Below are 19294 nucleotides of genomic sequence, written 5' to 3'. Positions count from 1 at the left end.
TGCTAATAAATGAGTAATTTTATATTTTAGATCAAGATCTCGTAGATACTTGTGGAAAAGGAAAAATAGTAGAATAGTGTCTGAACTTCTGCAATTACTACAATTCAGTATAGGTAAGTTCGTACTGATAAAATTTAACATTTGTATAAATTGATGATTGGTGTTATGTATATATTCTATTTTTGGAAATGAAATATTGTTTGAATTATAAGATTGAATTGAATATTTTGTTTGAATTGAACGTGGGATTTGAGTACATTCATGATTTGGTGTATGACAGTGGTTTGGAGTGGATATGGTATTGGAGGGAGATATCAGCATTTTACCCAAGTAAATCGAGGTTCAAAATTTGTTGCAAACTATCATGTTTAACTTTCTATTTGGCGTGATTGGGTGAATCAGCTCTTACGAGCTTCTGTTCAGCTCTTATGAACTTCTGTTTAACTTTGAGCTTCTGTTGGTGTATTCGGGAGGACTAGCTCTTACGAGCTTCTATTGACGATGTACTATTATCCGAAAGTTGTTCTTCGAATGGAAAAATCTAGGTAAGGTGATTTATTTAATGAATTTGAAAGATGGGTTATTTATTTTTGTATTGATCTAAATACAGATGTATTTATCGATTGAAGTTGTGAATGTCAGGTAGTTGTCATGGATAATTTTTTTATTTGATTTATTATAGTTAATTCGGTAAGATTTTTGTTTATCTCGTCGAACTTACTAAGCTGCATTAAGCTTACTTGTGTTGTTTAATGTCATTATATATTTTTGGAAGATTGGACAATCGGATCGGCACTCAAGTCACACTATCCAGTTTATCTCAGTAGTTTTTGAAACGTTAAAATCAGATTATATGGCATGTATAGGCTCTTGTGCTATTTTGGTTAATGTTTGGCTTATGTAAATGTTATGAATGATATTTTGTGCAAATAACCAATTTTCAAAGGGTATGAGAATGAGGTATAGTTGTTATGCTAGTATGTGTGACTTACATATATTTGATTTGTTGTGGTTGTGGTAACTTTGTTAGGTATTTTGATTTAGTATTGCTTGAATGAGTTGATGAATTGAATTAATGTACTTTGAGATTAAATTGTATATAATTGTGGTACCAATGAGAGTACATTAGTTAGGCACATATTAAGTTGGTTTTGATGTGTTTTTGACCCGATTAATTGTCATTTTGATTTTGTATTTTGGTTTGTATTTGAGTTTCTTAAGGTCCAAGCAATTTGATTATGTTTGTATTAATGTATGATTTGAATGATTTACTATTCTATTGTCCTGTAATATTTCGTAACCCTATTTCGGTGACGGATACGGATTAGGAGTATTATAGTTAAATTGGTCAACGACATTTTGCATTAATAGAGAAATTAAATAGATTTAAATTTATTTGACAAGGGATTAATTGGGTGCAAATTAATTAAGTAACTTTAAATGATTTTTTTATTTTTCATTATTTTTTTACTCTTTAACCTAAATAGTACCTTTTTTCAATTTAAAATTTTTTCTAAACTCGAACTTTTGTATATATATCATTTAAATTATAGATGACTTATGAAGTAATCTCAATTCAAAATTTGATGTTCATGGATTAAGCTATTCCAACCTAATCCAACATTTAACCAATTTCATTCACATGAAAAAAGAGTGAACAATTTAAGAAAATTAAAATTTAAAAAAATCATATAAACAATTAATATGCAATATGCGTATTAATAAATGATTATCTAATCACGGGAGTTAGGTGAGATTGTAAGGGTCTTTCCTACCTTAATCAGTAGTCAAGAGTTCAATCCTCGCACTGTGTATAGAGTAACTTTAAAACTCGTGACCAGCATCTACCCCTTAATGGACCCACAAAATACGAAAGATTATTTACTGGGCTCGCTCTCATAGATACAATGAGAAATAAAAAAAAAGTCAAATTCTAATAGTCTCCAAATTTTCGAAATTTATCAATTTATACAATAAAATTATATTGAAAATAAATATTTTACTAGAAAAATAAAGGAAGGTTTGTTTACTTAAATCGTTAAGCATGTATAAAAAAAATAAAAATTGTTAAGCATTAATATCTCGTGCCTAATTTATTTATTTATTGCCAAACATTTAAGTTGGGGCCCCTAACCTATATAGCACGATTTAGATTTACAAGGTTAAATTATAGTTTTGGTCTGTTTACTATACTTAAATTTATGATTTGGTCCTTCTACTTTAATTTGATATAATGTGATTCTTTTATTTTTAATTAATCATATTAGCATAATGAGTTTAAAAAATCAAAACTGAAAATAGTTAATGGTGTTAATTATTCAGATTAAATAATTCCGATATGAGAATCAAATTATATCAAATTAAAATATAAAAATTAAATCTAAAATTTGAATATAGTAGAAGGAGTAAAACCTAATTTGACCATTTTACAATTTTTGTTTTACAGATCTCATTAATCGGTATTTATAGTCATCGTTTAAAAGTTATTTAAATTATTTTTTTTTTCTCAAATGAAGAAAGAAATAACATATTACGCAATTTTGTATATTTTTGTACGATTAATATTTTAACGATCTAATCGTTTAATTTATTAATATAATTATATTTTTCATATATGTAAACTTTCTAATTGATTAGATATCTCTATCATATCGATTTGAAATATTGTATATGTTAATATTTATTGAACGACTGAATTTTTTTTTACTTAAAACAAATAGTCAGAAAATTTTAATTTACGATAAATTTGACATGCATTATCTATATAAGAAGGGAATATGGAATATGTCGATTGAGTTATTAAAATATTAATCTAAGAAATACGTAAGGGTTTAAAACCATATATAGGTTAAAATATATCATAAGTCCATGTACTCTTCAAAAATTTGGAAATTAGTCCCTGTACTTTTATTTTCAGAAATTTAATCCCAACTTTTTCTTTTGATAATAGTTGGTGGTGAATGGGGTTATTTAGGATTGAACCGAATATCTTATGCATATAGCATAATTCAAAATACAAGTTCAATTGGTAATACAACTATTTTATTTTTCAATTTATTGATTTGACATTTTGAAAAAAAAAACTAATACTGACTTAATAGCCATGTATCTAAAAAACCAAAATTATAATAAATCAAAATTTAAAAAACGAGAATAAATTCTAAATTTATGAAGAGTACGTGAACTTATAACATATTTTAACCATATATATATAACACTTTAATCAATACTACGAGATACCAATTAATGTTTCAACTTTATAAATAAAACTCGATCGTGACTTTTAAAAATTCTTATATTATCCAAAATTTTCATTTTTTTAATTTTAATTTTGGATATTTATATCTAACACGAGTTATTTTTTTTTCAATTTATAGAAAAAAAAGGTTAAAAAATATTACACATTAAATTTACATTTATTTCAAACAGTCATTCATATCTAAATAGCGTAATCCCTTTCTCCCTCATTTCTTCCCTATATATATAGTTCCCAATCCAGTCCCTCCTCAAGTAGTCATTTATTTTAAATTTCATTGCTTTTTAAATATCATCCATGGCATATAAGCTTCTTAAGTCATTGGAGGTGGTGGCGATTTCAGTGTTGTTTGTAATATTGCAAAACTGGGCAAATGCAAAGCCCCAAGTGCCATGCTATTTCATTTTTGGGGACTCCTTATCCGATAATGGCAACAACAATAACCTTAGCACCTTGGCCAAAGTCAACTATTCACCCTATGGCATTGATTTTCCCGTAGGACCAACAGGAAGGTTCAGCAATGGCAGAACCGCGGTGGATTTTATTGGTTTGCCCTTCTCTCTCTTCTCCATCTACTCATATTATATATATGTATTATCGAGGAGCCTCTTTGAGAGGAGTCTTTGAAGTGTTATTCAACGGGTAGTCGTCTGGTTTCTCAGTAACCGAAGATATTGTCTTTGTGTCGAGGTCTTGTCCCCAACTTTCATAGAGAGCCATGTATAGTTCACAGAGAGGGGTGCTTCAGTTGATGGTAACTGTAAAGCCCAAAATCTGCCCGGGCCCATACCAGCAAACCTACCCCCCACTTGCCCACTTGCGCCGTTGCCCCATGTGCGCAGCCACTCAACCCCCCACGCGAGCTGCCAAACCACTTCCTCCTCTGCCCGAAACCTGGCACTGCCCATACCGTCTGCACCCCATGCCTCTGTCACCTCCATCGTGCCCATCCCATGCAAAGAGACAAAACAGAAACAATAGGAAATTAGATGAAAATGGGTTATAAAAACCCGAATCAAAAATTGTACGAGGGGGGCCTTTTTTTTTCTTTCTTCTTCTTTTCTACTTTGTAAACACTAAAGAGAAATTTACAGTCTTCAATAAACAGATAGCAGTGATTGTTAAAAACAAAAAGAAAAAACAAAAGGTTGTATTTTTTTCTTTGTTCCTTTCGATTTTTACATACATATACATATATTTCTTTATTTTCTATCTATTTAACATAAAAATATACAACAAATAAAAAAAACAAAAAAATAAATTTTTTACCTTTTCTGGCCACCGCGTGCGGTGGCCGGCGCCGGCGCCGGCGAGCCTCCGGTGGCCGTCCGGTGACCGGCCCCCCTGGCCGGATTTTCCTTCCCCCCTCCCTTCTCTCTTCCTTCTCTCTTCTTTTTTTTTCTTTCCCTCTCCCCAAATGATTTTTTTTTGGTTAGTTTAGGCCTTATATAGCCCTCCAAAACGACGTCGTTTTGGGGGCTACACTTAAGCCCCAAAACGACGTCGTTTTGGCCATGCCCGACCCATCCGACCCGACCCGCTAGAGGATCCGCCTGTTTTCGTTTGAATGGGATATTTATGCGCGCAGTCCTTCCGCTTTTCTGATGCTTCACAATTAAGTTTCTTATGGTTTTTAATTTGGCCCTATAATTTCTCGCGCTTTTCGATTTAGTCCCCGCCAATGTGCTGCGTTTTAATGGAAAGGAATAATTGTTGTTTCGGTCCCCCAACGTTTCACGCGCGTACAATTAAGTCCCTTTTCTTTGTTTTCATTTCAAATTGGCCCCACAACTTTGTTTTTAATTCAATTTTAGTCCTTTTTTTCGTTTATTTTTATATCTTTATTAAATATCCTTGTTATTTTTATATTATTAGTATTATTAGTATTAGTATTACTATTATGTATTAGTATATATTTTTATTATGTACGTGTATACATATATATATTTTCATATTTAATATTTTTATTTCATTTTTATTCTAATATTTTATTAATCTTATGTTTGTTTCTTTTATATTCCAATGTTATCATTATTATTATTATTATTATTATTATTTTTATTAGTTTATGCTTTGTTATATATTTATATATTTATAATACGTATATATATACTTGACATATTTGTATATACCTCGGTAATATTATTACTAGTTTTTAATATACGCATATATTACCTAAATATTTTAGTATTATGTATATTCTTCATGTATTATATATGTGTTCTTAATACTATACTTTATTTGTGTCATGTTTTTTATGTCGTATTATTATATTTTAATATTATATTATATAATTATATATACATATATCTTTTATATATATTATCATTGTATATGTTTTAATATCATTAGTTATATTTTACACTATTATATATATTTTTCTAATATTATATTGTAGATACTGTCGTTTATATATATATGTGTATGTATTTATGTAGTGTAGAAAATAGTTTATTTATCATTCTTATCATTTCTAAGGTATGCATATACTATATATGTTCTATGTATGTTATATGGATTTTTAATATCGCTAAATATATATGTCATCATCTTATATATTATTTATATTAAAATATTTTAATATTCATAATTTCAAATTGTTGATACATTTTTATAATATATTTACGTACATACTTTTCATTTATTATAAATATACTTTTTTATATTTTTATATCTCATATTTTTATGTATACATAGGTATAAGCATAAATACATACATCTTAATTCATATATATGTATATATACGTACTTATACATACTTAAATATATTTTTCATATTTCATAATTCTTATATACTTACATATATTTATGCATATTTTACATCATATACATACTTATATATATTCTTTATATTCTTAAAAATGCTTTTTGTATATTTCACATATTTTATAATTCACATACATATATTTTATATTATCACAATTTGTAAATATATATAAACACATTTACATTTTTATTTTTATAATACTTACCGATTTTATATATATATGTATATATTTATCTATGTTTCATATTCTATAATTTATATGCATTTCTTATTTTATGGCTTTAAATTATACATGCATATACATTTTTACATAATTGTATTTATTGTCATCATTGTTATTTGGTGTTTGTTTATTTATTCGTGTACACTTGTGCTTTTTTTAAATGTTAGTTCTATTTATTTATTTGTATGCTTTGTTTATGTAATCGCCTCGTCATTTCATTTTGCCTATTGCATTGTTGTTACTCACTTTACTTTGCTCACCTTGTCGTATTCGTTATTGTTTTGTCAAGCATTGACACTAAACACCAAAAGGAAAATTTTTCTAAATAAGGCAATATTTCGCGTTTGGAAACTCGAGAAAACGTGCCCTAACGTGCTGGGTTTCGATTTCTCGTTTGACTAAATAGCCAAATATCCTCTTAAAGCTTCAAAGTATGGTTTCATTAAACTATAAGGTGATCTTGGTTTCGATGGTTTAGAGTATCGTGTCCTAACGTGCTGGATGTGATATTCCTTCAGAACAAGAGAATCTTATGTTTCAATTCACGATATCAGATTTTCTTTTAAGGATCGTATTTTTTAAAACTCTTCAAATTTTTAATTTTCGACACTAAGACACTAATTAATCAACTAGGTACCAATTTTGTGCGTATCGAGGGTGCTAATCCTTCCTCGTGCGTAACCGGCTCCCGAACTCATTTTTCTGAATTTCGTAGACCAAAATCGTTGTTTTAATAAAATTAAATCATTTATTAAAAACAACCACTTTTTGAGGTGACCCGATCACACCTCGTCAAAAAAGGATTGGTGGCGACTCCCGTTTTCATTCTTTTTTTTAAATCCAAGTCGACCCCGTTTTCATCAAAAAAATGGTGTCAACAGTAACTACAAGATTCGGGCCCGGGGGGCTGTTAATATTGTGTGTGAAAATATTTATGGAGCTACCTAAGTGGGGGGGGGGGGAGGGGGCGGCTCAAATCACTAACTTGAGGCTTATATGACCCTTACTTGCTATGTAGTCCAAGTAGTACCATGGTTGCACGTAAGGGGGGTGTAAGCCTCAGGTTAGTGGTTCAAGTCACCTCGCACTCAACTAATTTCATAATTATTCTCATGCACAATATTAACACCTCTCTTAAGTCTTGTAGATACCACTAATCAAGATACACGACTCTCCGCAAAGGTTGGGGACAAAATCCCATGGGGACAATGCTTTTTATTATTGAGGGGTCAATCAACTGCCCTGCGAACGACACTAACACCTCTCTTAAGTCTTGTAGATACCACTAATCAAGATACACGACTCTCCGCAAAGGTTGGGGACAAAATCCCATGGGGACAATGCTTTTTATTATTGAGGGGTCAATCAACTGCCCTGCGAACGACACTTTAAAGATTTCTCTATAAAGACTTGGTCCCCTCAACATGTACACATGCGCGCACGTGTGTATATATATATATGTAAATTCATAGTTTACATTCAATGGTTTATTGATCTCATTTAGCAGATTACATTCAATGGTTTATTAATCTCGATTAGCATTGTTGTTGATGTAGTGGAATTAGGGATGACGATGGGTAAGGCAAGTTGCTTTTTACTCATCTTGATTCTAACTAAAGGTGAAGTTAGAATTTTTTTTTTAGGAGGGAGGGAGCAAGTTAGATTATAAATTTTCAAATGAGCCCAAAATATAATTTTACCATTATCTTAACTTAAAGTTTTTATAGTTTTTAAAAGGACTAAAATATAAATATTTTATTTCTAAGGGTAAAAATTGAATTATAAAATCTGGGGACAAAGTGAAATTTTACTATTGTATTGGCTTAATTTTTTTTTTTCAATTTTTAAAGGGACTAAAAATAAATAGAATTTTGGGGAGGGGGATCTCCTTGCTTGCCCCTAGTGCTACCTAGACCTGCTCATAGGCTAGACCACCCATCTAAGCCCGAAGGCCTGTCGGAAAAATAGGAGGGTTTAGATAAAATACGAGGTTTGAAAAATAGGTTTGGATAAAATTTAAGACCCATTTTCTAAAGGGTCAAGCTTAGGCAATATATATTTGGCCAAGGCCTAGCCATAATATATTATGTTATAAAAAATATTATATTAATTATATATGTTAAATAATTATTATATATATTTATATTTATATTTACATTAAATCACTAACTCAACAACAATTAAACCCATTGTTCAAAACCTTAAAAAAAAAAATTTTACCTAACTTAATAACCCATCCAAAAATATAAAATTTTAAAAATTATATTTAATACAATAAAATATTTTTTTATATTTATTTGTGTTTTGTAATATAATAAAATATTTATTATATTTATGGTAATTTTTTAATATAAATAATTTTTAATGTATTTTTAATGTGTTAGAAAACTTTTATTTTTGCGTTTTTTTAGTGCATTATATTTTTTGGAGATAAATCTCAAAATTATACATGAACTTTGATATAATGTGCAACTGTATACATGAACTTTAATTTTGATTTAATCATGCACATTTAATGAAATAAATACATCAATTTATTTTTATTTTGGATAAATATAATTATTTATGCATGCAATACATAACATAAAATAATGTTATATCAATAATTGTGTTAATAATTTACAAGAATTGGATCAAATCGAAATTTTATGTATACAATTACATATTAAATCATAATTAATGTATAGTTTTGGGATTTATCCCTATTTTTTAAAATTTTATTTTAAAATAAAACCTAATCTAAAAGAAATCAAATATGGGTAAGTCACATCGGAGCCGGATTTATCTTTCTTAAATTGAGTCAAGTTTGGATAAAAAAATAAACATATTTTTCGGGTCAAACCCAAGCTTGAAAATTTAATCTAAATATCCTGTATGGGTCCAACCCGTATTAAAATTACTTAGAATTAATCTTAAATTTTTATACCTACAACATAATAATTTTGGTAAATCCGTAGCTAACATTTAATTTTTTTATATTATATGTTAGCTGAGAATTTGGGGTTCACAAGTTCTATGCCTCCTTTCGCCGAATCACAAGGGGAAAACATTTTGAATGGTGTGAACTATGCGTCTGGTGCTGCCGGCATTCGTGACGAAACTGGAAAACATCTGGTAATTATGAAAATTGTTTTCTTTTATGTCAAATTCTGATTTTGGTCCTTCTATTATGTTAAAATTGGGGATTTAGTCCTTATACTATTTTGCATAATTTAATTTCTCTACTTTTTATAACGGGTCAAATTTTATTACCAGTCAATATATTATGCGTAATTTGCGAATTTGATCTTTATACTCTCACTTGGTTAAGTTTAGTCTTTGCACTATTTGAATTTTGAAATTTCATTCCTAGCCCAAGTACTGGTAGTTGATACATTAGTTGCATAATCAGAGTGCATTTATAAAACGCATAACTTATGCATAATACAGGGACTAATAGCAAAATTTAACTTTTATAATATCATCATACATTAGTTAGTCCAATTAGTTAGCACCGGCAACCAATTTCAATTAAATGGTTGAAGACAAATAAATCCATGTCATCATGATAAATTGGAAAAGTGTTTTTAGGGGAGGTGGGATGCCCCCAAAAATGAGTTTTTTTTTTATCAGTCCCTTTAATATTTAGGAAAAGTACAAATTAGTATAATGTTAAAATTACATTTTTATCCCCCAATTATTATTATTATTTTTGGACCCATAAACATTTTTCTAGCTTCACCCTTGAAGTGTTTTTAAGAAAAATCAGTGCTAGCATTTTAACCTAAATATGTAACTATATAAACTATTGAGAGTAATAAATAATATTATAAAAGTAGAGAAACCAAATTATGAGCTAAATCTTAAATTTGAGCATAATAAAATGGTGTTTCAATATCGAATACGTATTCAACATTGATACATCTCTCATATATCAAAGCATGCATATGTAGTCTTAAACCATATCGAGCGTTTAATCACACAATGAAAACTTCAATACTATATATTAAATCTTGTTTAACCTAAACCTTAAACACATTTTTGTGCGAACCCACAACATTACATAACGATATACACTTATTGATGTGATGTGCAGGGTGATTGAATATCCTTGAACAGGCAGATACAAAATCACAAAATTATAATATTGAGACTTCTTAGGTTAATGCGAAATAATACAGAGACTAGATTGCTCTTAAATCAATGTATTTATTCAATTCAAATCGGAAGCAATGACTACATCAACAATTATTTCAAGCCAGAGTTCTACGGCACTAGTCGACTCTTTACTCAGATGCAATATGCTAGATTGCTCGTTCACCAACTCTCGAACCAACTTAAGGTGATCGACACTTCTTTTGTCTCAATAAAAATGTTATAAATGATTTTTTGTCAAGTTTTTTAAACTTTTGATTTACTTTAAATAATTTAATCAATTTTGTAAAAAAATAAAAATAAAAATTATTTTAAATTATAAAATTCTTCGATAATAAATTTAAAATAATAGTATGTGAAAGTTGAAATTTTTTACCACTAAAAATCAAAATGTTATAATTTTATTGGGATGAGGGAGTATTCTATTTTCTACTAATTTTCTAATTAAATTAAGAGTCATCAAAATGTTATAATTTTATCGGCATAATAATAAATTGAGCCCTTAATATTTATATTTTTTTTGTTAATTTGGCCATTATTATTGTTATTTAAGCTAAGTTTGGCCCTCAACATTTTAAAATGAGTTGAATTTGATCCTTAACTTTTTAAAAAGAGCCAAATTGCTATTTTTTTAATGAAAATATTGACTAAAATGTTAAATTTTTTAACATGGCAAACCATATGACAATCCTAGTATACTTCACGCCTTTTTTAATATTTATGAGCTTTATATATTTTTTGAATTTTAAATATATTGTTTTTTGAATATTCTATAATTTTATATTATTTGTCGATATAGTATATAAGACAAATAGTATCACGTCAACATGAAACATACATGGGTTGCCACACGGGTTGTCATACCAACATTGTTACAAAATTAATGTTTTAGTTAATATTTTCGTTAAAAAATGATTTGACTCTTTCGGAAAGATTAATGGCGAGAGCTAAATTTATCATTATGCCATTTTCTTGTCATTTCTTTTGAGATGATTGATTGATAAATTAATGGCATAATGATAAAATTAGCCCACAATGTTTACATCTTTTGTCAATGCGGTCTTTATTCTTTTTGTTTTGAGCTTAATTTGGCCATTAACTTTTTAAAAAGAGTCAAACCACTTTTTTAAATGAAAATGTTGTCTAAAACATTTATTTTTTAACGGTTTTTGTGTGGCAATCTGCATGGGAGTCCAATGTGCTTTATGTTGACATTTCATTGTTTGTCTTATATGGTGTCCACAAATAATTTACAAATTATAAAATATTCATAAAAATTCAAAAATTAACATGAAGTACACGTGGATTATCATTTGAGTTGTTGTGTTTAAAAATTTAACGTTTTAGCAAGTATTTCTATTAAAAAAACAACAATTCAACTCTTTTTAAAAGGATTATAGTCAAATTCAACTTTCGTTGATGGCCAAATTTAACTAAAAAAAAGGGGTCAAATTAACAAAATATTTAAACATTAAAAACTAAATTTATTATTATACCCAATGGGGGAGCCAAAAAATTATTTTGAGGGCCGAAATTAAATTGTATATTTTTACTCGTAAAAATATAATTTCACTATTTTAATAGTCTATATCTTATAATTTTTAAGAGATAAAATCAAATTTTTATCATTTTTAGGGGGTCAAAGTACAATTTTACCATTGTTAATTTAAAATTTTATAAATTATAAAAAGTATAAATAAAAAAATTTTGGTGAGGCTCCTACAACCCCCGGCTCCGCCACTGATTATACCTAAATTAATTTAGCACGTTAACACCCATTTTTTAAATGAATTTTATTTTTTAAATTTAATATTTTTATTTAACCTAACCGTATTTTCTCAACTAATTCTTGTATAACAATAATATACCACAGACTTTGTACAACACTGGCGCAAGGAAGTTTGCGGTGTATGGACTGTCGCTTATTGGTTGCGCCCCATTCGCAATTTTGGAGTACGGAACCAATGGATCACTTTGTGTCGATAAATTAAACAACGCTGCTGCACATTTCAACGAGAGGCTTATGCCATTGGTACATCAACTTAACGATGATCTACCCAATGCTCAATTTACTTATCTTGGTCCTGCTCCTGATTCGACCACATTCGGTAAATAACTAATCTCATATAGATTCATTTAATAATGTTCATAGTTTGGTTAAAATTAAATTAACCGACTAAATTAATCTAATTCCGTTAATCGGTCGGTGGTTAAACTTAGTTCTGTCGGAGGTCGATTAATGATTTTTTAGAAATTTCAGTTATCGGTTAATTTAGTTCAAAATCGGATAATTAATCGAATTAACCAAGTAACGAAAATAATATATATATAGTTGTTAACTTTTTGTTTGGTTGTTAACTTTTAAGATTTATGTAGTGTTTCTAATGTCTTATTTTCTATTTTCACCTCATTCAAAGTTTTTTGAACTATTAAAAAAAAAGGAGAAAATGAACATTAGCAATATATTTTTATATATTTTATATTTATTTTAACCAAAAGACAGTATATGTAAATTTGAGTTAATTCGGCTAACCAACTGAATTAACCGAAATATTTCGGTTCGGTTAATATATTTGAAAAAAACATCAGTTCGGTTAACGGTTAAAGAATTTTACATTTCAGGTAATTCGATTAATGATAATTCGATTTGAGTATTAACCGAACTAACCGTTTAAACACCTTTAGTTCCGTTCATGAATTGGGTAATTTATTCAGTTTTGATGGAGATTAGAAAAAAAATCTGACATTTATTTTGAATTGATTCAACTATAATTCAAATTAAATATAATTTTTAGATTTGATTTTAATTACAAAAATATATAAGAATTTTTTTTAATATTTTATAATATATGAAGTTTTTGGAATTGGGTTGATACATAGATAGGTTTAGGTTAGACATGCTCATGGGTCAGGTCACCTGCTCAAGCTCGAAGGCCCACCAAAACAAGAAGAATTGAACAAAATACAAGGCTTAAAAATGGGCTTGGATAAAATTTAAGACCCATTTTTTGTATGGGCTAAGCCTTGAAAAATAAGCTTTTGGCTTGAGTCTGGCTCGACTCAAATATATTATGTTATGAAAAATATTATATTAATTATATATGTTAAGTAATAATTATATATATTTATATTAAATTACTAACCTAATAATAATTTAACTCATTACCCAAAACCTAAAAAAAACCTTTCCCAACTAAATAACCCAACCCAAAAAATATATTTTTTAAAATTAAATTTAATACAATAAAATATTTATTTTTTTAATTTTTAATTTTTAATAAAATAAAATAATTATTATATTTATGGTAGTGTCGTTTAATATAAATACTTTCTAATGTATTTTTAATATATTAAAAAACTTTTATTTTAACGTTTTCAGTGCATTTAGTGCATTATATTTTTAAAATATATTTTAAATAAAAACTAAATCTAAAAGAAATCAAATATGGGCAGGCCGGTTTGGTTCCACTACACCAAAACAGGCTTTTAGCGGCGCTTTTTTAGGGCTATAGCAGCATTTTTTAGTGCCGCAAATACTTTTAGCGGCCCTTAGAGAAGCGCCGCAAAGAATGCCGCTAATGACTGCGTCGGTAACTTTAGCGGCGCTTTTTATAATAAACGCCGCTAAAGATCAAGACCTTTAGCGGTGTTTTCTTTACAACGCCGCTATAGACCATGGTCTTTAGCGGCAGTTACCCAATAAACGCTGCGAAAGACAATGACCTTCAGCAGCGCTTACCGTGAAAAACGCCGCTATAGACCATGGTCTTTAGCGGCGCCTTCACCACAAACGCCGCTAAAGCTCATGGTTTTTAGCGGCGCTTTTAGAAAAATGTCACTAATTTTGGTAGATTTGAAATTTTTTTATTTTTATTTTCAGCCCTCTTGTAAAAATAAATCAGAAGAAACAAAATCTAAACCAACCGAAAGTAATAAATCTATATAATATTTAAAATAAATGTCAATAAATAAAATAAAATTCGTATTATTCTTACAAAAATTGTAAAATTTAAAATGATAATACCAAAGTCAAAATTGAAGTATATTTACACGATAGTCTAAGACGACGGCGATTGCGACTGCTGAAACATCTTCATCATATTTTGAAGCTGCTGCTGGAGTTCATCGAACTTTTTAAGCTGTTCTGCTTTCCTCGCTGCAGCCTCTACTTCCCTCGCTGTCGCATCTGCTTCTCTCGCTGTCGCATCTGCTTTAAGCTGCTGCTGGAGTTCTTCATACTTTCGTTGAACCTCAGCTTCTCTCGTTGCTGCCTTTGCTTCTCTCGCTGCCGCATCTGCTTTAAGTTGTAGCTGGAGTTCTTCATATCTTTTTTGAACCTCAGCTTCTCTCGATGTTGCCTCCGCTTTAAGTTGTGTAATTTGCTCACTTGTTGTCGCTTGCATCTAAGCTATCTGGTCTCTTAACCTCTGAACTTCAGCTTGAGCCTGACTCCCCGAATGCATGTATTGTTGCGAGCTGGATCCAAAATATTGGGATGGGTTAACAAAAGATCCTTAAAATCGAACCCGACCATACCTTTCAGGACCCAAAACTTTAGTGATAATCTGGTTATCAATGTCGTCAATATGAACAGAACTATCACTGGAAGCAATCACTTTGTATTCCGCCTTGTTATCCTTCAGTTTTTCCTAAAAAATAAATCACATAGTTAAGAACGCAATATATATTAAAAAAACAAATGCAACATAACTTAACAATATTTGCATTACAAGAAATGAAATAAACCATTAGAAAATAAACAGTATAAATAATTAAAACAAGTCAATTTGTATTAAGCAAACGTACCATAATTTCTGCAGCTTCAGGAGTCATAGGGTTTCCATCTTTCTTCCTATGTGTAATGTCAAAAAGTTAAAGGCGTCCAACTTTTTGACTCGACAACACTTCCTACAATACAATAGTAAAAATATTATTTGATAGAAAGTAATAAATATCTGCCAGTATTAAAAAATTCAAAATACCTCGGCCTGAGCTACACAAGTAAAACTTTTCGACCCAACTGTGTGCGTGAATTTTTGTTTCTGCCTACTACTTGTTCCAACTCGTTCACGATCCTACGTTATGAAATTATTAGTACGTTAATTAGTAAATACTATAAACCAAAATAATTACAAGATTTTTGTAGTAACACATACCTCTCCTTTCTTCGAAGTCCAAAATCTAACGACCTCTTCCCACTGGTACCTCAGCATTCCTGGCGGGACATTTTGTAATTTCTCGTCGAGTGTTGTTTTTGTCTTAAAATAGTCTTTCTTTAAAGTGCTCTTATGGTCTCTCCATCTTTTTCCCAATGCCTTCTTTACATAAGCATCAGAGACCTCTAGAGCAAATCTCGCCTACAAAAAACACAACTTAAGAAAGTAAATGTAAACGAAACTTAAACCCAAGTATTATAAATGACATACACGTTTTGTTACCTTAATGTTATCGAGAGCTTGGTTCTTGTTACTCTCGGGCACTTTATGCCATGACTCGAAGTTAATTGGCAACATATTTGCATTCCGTGCTAGAATGCCCATGTATCCTGCTAAAAGGCGAGCTTCTGATCCAACAGGCTGACCAAAGCTATTACTGGATACTTGGACACGCTCGACTGGATCTAGATCGTATAAATCCCTCAACAGCGTATGTCCGCGAACTCTCCGCGTCCCAACAGTTTCAGCTGGAAAATAAAAGTATTGTAATATAAGAAATTTAAAAAATAAAATAAATAATAAGTCAATACACATGTAAGTTAAATGTTAAATTATTTTGAGCTTCTATAGGTTCCTCAAGTGTAACCAGAACATTCGAAGATCCAATAGAAGTTTGTTGTTCAGTGCTGTTTGTTTCGGTCGAGTTTGGAGTACCTTGAACAATGCGGTGCGCTCGCACAGGTCTTCTAGGCATTTTATCTGCAATACAAATAAATTAGTTAAAAACTTAATATACAATTACAACAATAACAATATGTTTAAAATAGTTGAAATATATAATAAGACCAATATTATGATATGATATTACATATATAATTAAATAATCGTAAAAGCTTACTATATTATAATCCATAAATATCTTCATCCGTATCCTGGCGGACCCATTGACTGTGTGTACTAGTACTAGGGATGTTTTCGTTTAAGTTTTGTTCTGGAAATGGCAAAGTTTGTGTTCTGTCGTCAATGTCATCTCTACTTCCACTGCCCATGTTAAACAAGTCCCTAGGTATTAATCCCTATAACCCAAAGCTATTAATTAATTAATTAATTAAACCCTTTTGTTTTAGATAGGTAATTAATTAAACCCTAAAACCCAAAGCTATTAATCCCTATAACCCGTAAATTTTAAAATTAAAGCCTAAACCCTAACTCGTATTCTTCATGCAACTCCAAAACGCAAAACAAGGCATTGTAACATTCAAATTAATCATTAAGGACCCTAAACCATAAACCAATAAACATCGAGCCCTAAAACAGTAAATATTTGATCATTATCTTATAAGCCGTAAACACTAACCTCACATTAACACTAAAATGTAAACTTAGCTAATATTAATTTCTATTGGGTACGTATTAGACCAAGTAACAACCTCATTAATATTTGTCCCTTTTCATTCATTTTCAGTTCTTAGGCGTACTATTAAGTCATTGTTCTGTTCATGTTTGATTAACTAAATATAAAATTATTTTTGGTTATAAATTTATCAATATATATAATATTATTTATCACGATATTTGGTACTGTTTTATATATATATTACTTTCTTTGATCGATATTTATTTAGTCTAACTATCAAAATTAATCTAGTACTGTAATTCTTATTAAATTTTATACTATTTTTTATTCTGTACAACACGTACAACAATTTAAGTATTTTAAATTAAATAAATTTTTGGTGTAGTGTGATATTTTATTTTACTCATAATTTAATAATTTTTTCTAATAATAAAGTATTTTAAATAAACTGGAATTGAAAAATATATAATAATATATGTAGTTAATTAGGAGTTAGGACTTCTCTTTAATAAAAACAATTTGTATTGAACAATATTATTTATTATCATTTAAATGAAAATTTTACCAATATATAATAAATACTAAATTTTCAACTTATAATATAATAATATAATTCAAACATTACTTGAGAATATATCAAAGAATGAGATAATATTACTAGTTTTAGATTTTATTATTAGCGGCGCTAGCTACAAAACGCCGCTAACGCTCCGGTCTTTAGCAGCGTTTTCTAATATGCGCCGCTAATGCTGCGGTTTTAGCGGCGCTTTTTAGGAAATGCCGCTAAAGACCTGAGCATTATTTTCATAAACAGAACGTGTTGCATTTTATTTATATATTTAATAATTTATTATATCCAATTGGACACTTATCTTCACTTTAGCTCAATTTTTGGAATCTAAAAATTTCACTTGAGTACTAAATATTTTTATACACCCTAAATGAAAATAATAACTTTTTTTAACAATATGGCTATGAGTTCTGATCATATACGCTCTTTTTAAAACAATACCTAGAACTATCAATAACCCCTCCCTAACCCATAAAAAGGAGGATAATGTGCTTTAGCGTACTCAAACTCATGTCCTCCTAAATTGACAACAATGTCCATACTAATTTAGCTAAAACTAAATCCACAAATCATAACTTTTAAATCAAAATATATAAAAAAAAAGTGAAATATAATTAAGGTATACAGATTACTCTCCTTCTATACACCAATATTAAATGCTCCTTGTCCTATTTGACAAGGCTAGATAAAATTTCCCAAAAATAGTAGATACCAATTAAAAATTAAATTACTTAAATTGGACCACAGTATTTTTTGCATTTATAAACAGATCCTCCACCCAAAATTTTCAAAACAAAATAGAATAAAATTCTAAATTTTTTTTTGAAATTTCTAGGAAAATTATTAAATTCTTCGAAGTATTTTTCATTTTTACCTCCTCGTATTCACTTCAGTTACTATTTTTCTACTTTGACTATGCAATTTTTATTGAAATTTTAATTTCAAATCATTCTAACAACACCCCTAAACTATCGAGGTTATATCAATTTGGTCATTTCGTTACTAAAACTGTTAAATGACGCGTGACATGATTTAAAATGAAAATTTTATATGAATACTGTAAAAATAGATTTTTTTTAAATATTTATTTTGAGGTTCCCAAAACTTTTACTGAATTTTTATCGTTCACTCTTTTTTTTTTCAGTTTACTTTATTTTAATTTTTACTTTTAAAAGTTATGTGACAGAAAATATATTTCCTTAAAATTTTCATTTTAAATTTAGCTATATAAGATATGGTGTGTCATTTAATGATTAAATTAATGATTTTAATATTTGGTACATTGACAATATACTTTTTAAATTCCACAAGCAAAGTTAAAATTTGTCACTTACATGTCACATTTTATTTATATATTTAATATTTTACTATACCCAATTGGACACTCATCATCACTTTAACCCAACTTCTATCTCAGAGGGTACAAATCCATAATAGCCATATAGAAATTATTGTACGTCAAATAACATCAAAAGTATTGGTTTCAGAAGATGGAATGTCTAATGTTTTTTCTACTCGAGGAACTGATTGGATTATTGCGAGCGGAACGAACGGAGCGTGCTTTAGAAGAAGCAATTTGTTATCGAGCCGTTTTATTTGGAATACCGAGAGCATCTCTGAACACTCAAAGTTTTATATCTGAAGCAAGTTTTCAAGAAGAGTCAGAAAATTACACTAACATTGTACCAAATATTTTTACTATTTTTCATACACCCTAAATGAGACACGTGTCACATCTTGAATCATATTTGTAAAGTTTAAAAGCTTCATTGGCAACTTATTATTTCTTTATATAGTTATACTATTATTTAAACACGGCCTTAATTGGGT

The 19294-nt window shown here is 29.1% G+C and overlaps 1 pseudogene; it reads left to right on the top strand.

The window, feature by feature from the left end:
• The first annotated feature begins 3418 nt into the window (after positions 1 to 3418).
• On the top strand, positions 3419 to 19240 carry LOC107918953 (GDSL esterase/lipase At1g29660-like; annotated as a pseudogene).
• Positions 19241 to 19294: the final 54 nt, after the last annotated feature.

Source organism: Gossypium hirsutum, chromosome D08, assembly GCF_007990345.1.
Source record: "Gossypium hirsutum isolate 1008001.06 chromosome D08, Gossypium_hirsutum_v2.1, whole genome shotgun sequence".
NCBI lineage: Eukaryota > Viridiplantae > Streptophyta > Magnoliopsida > Malvales > Malvaceae > Gossypium > Gossypium hirsutum.
This window is presented reverse-complemented; position numbering and strand designations above follow the sequence as displayed.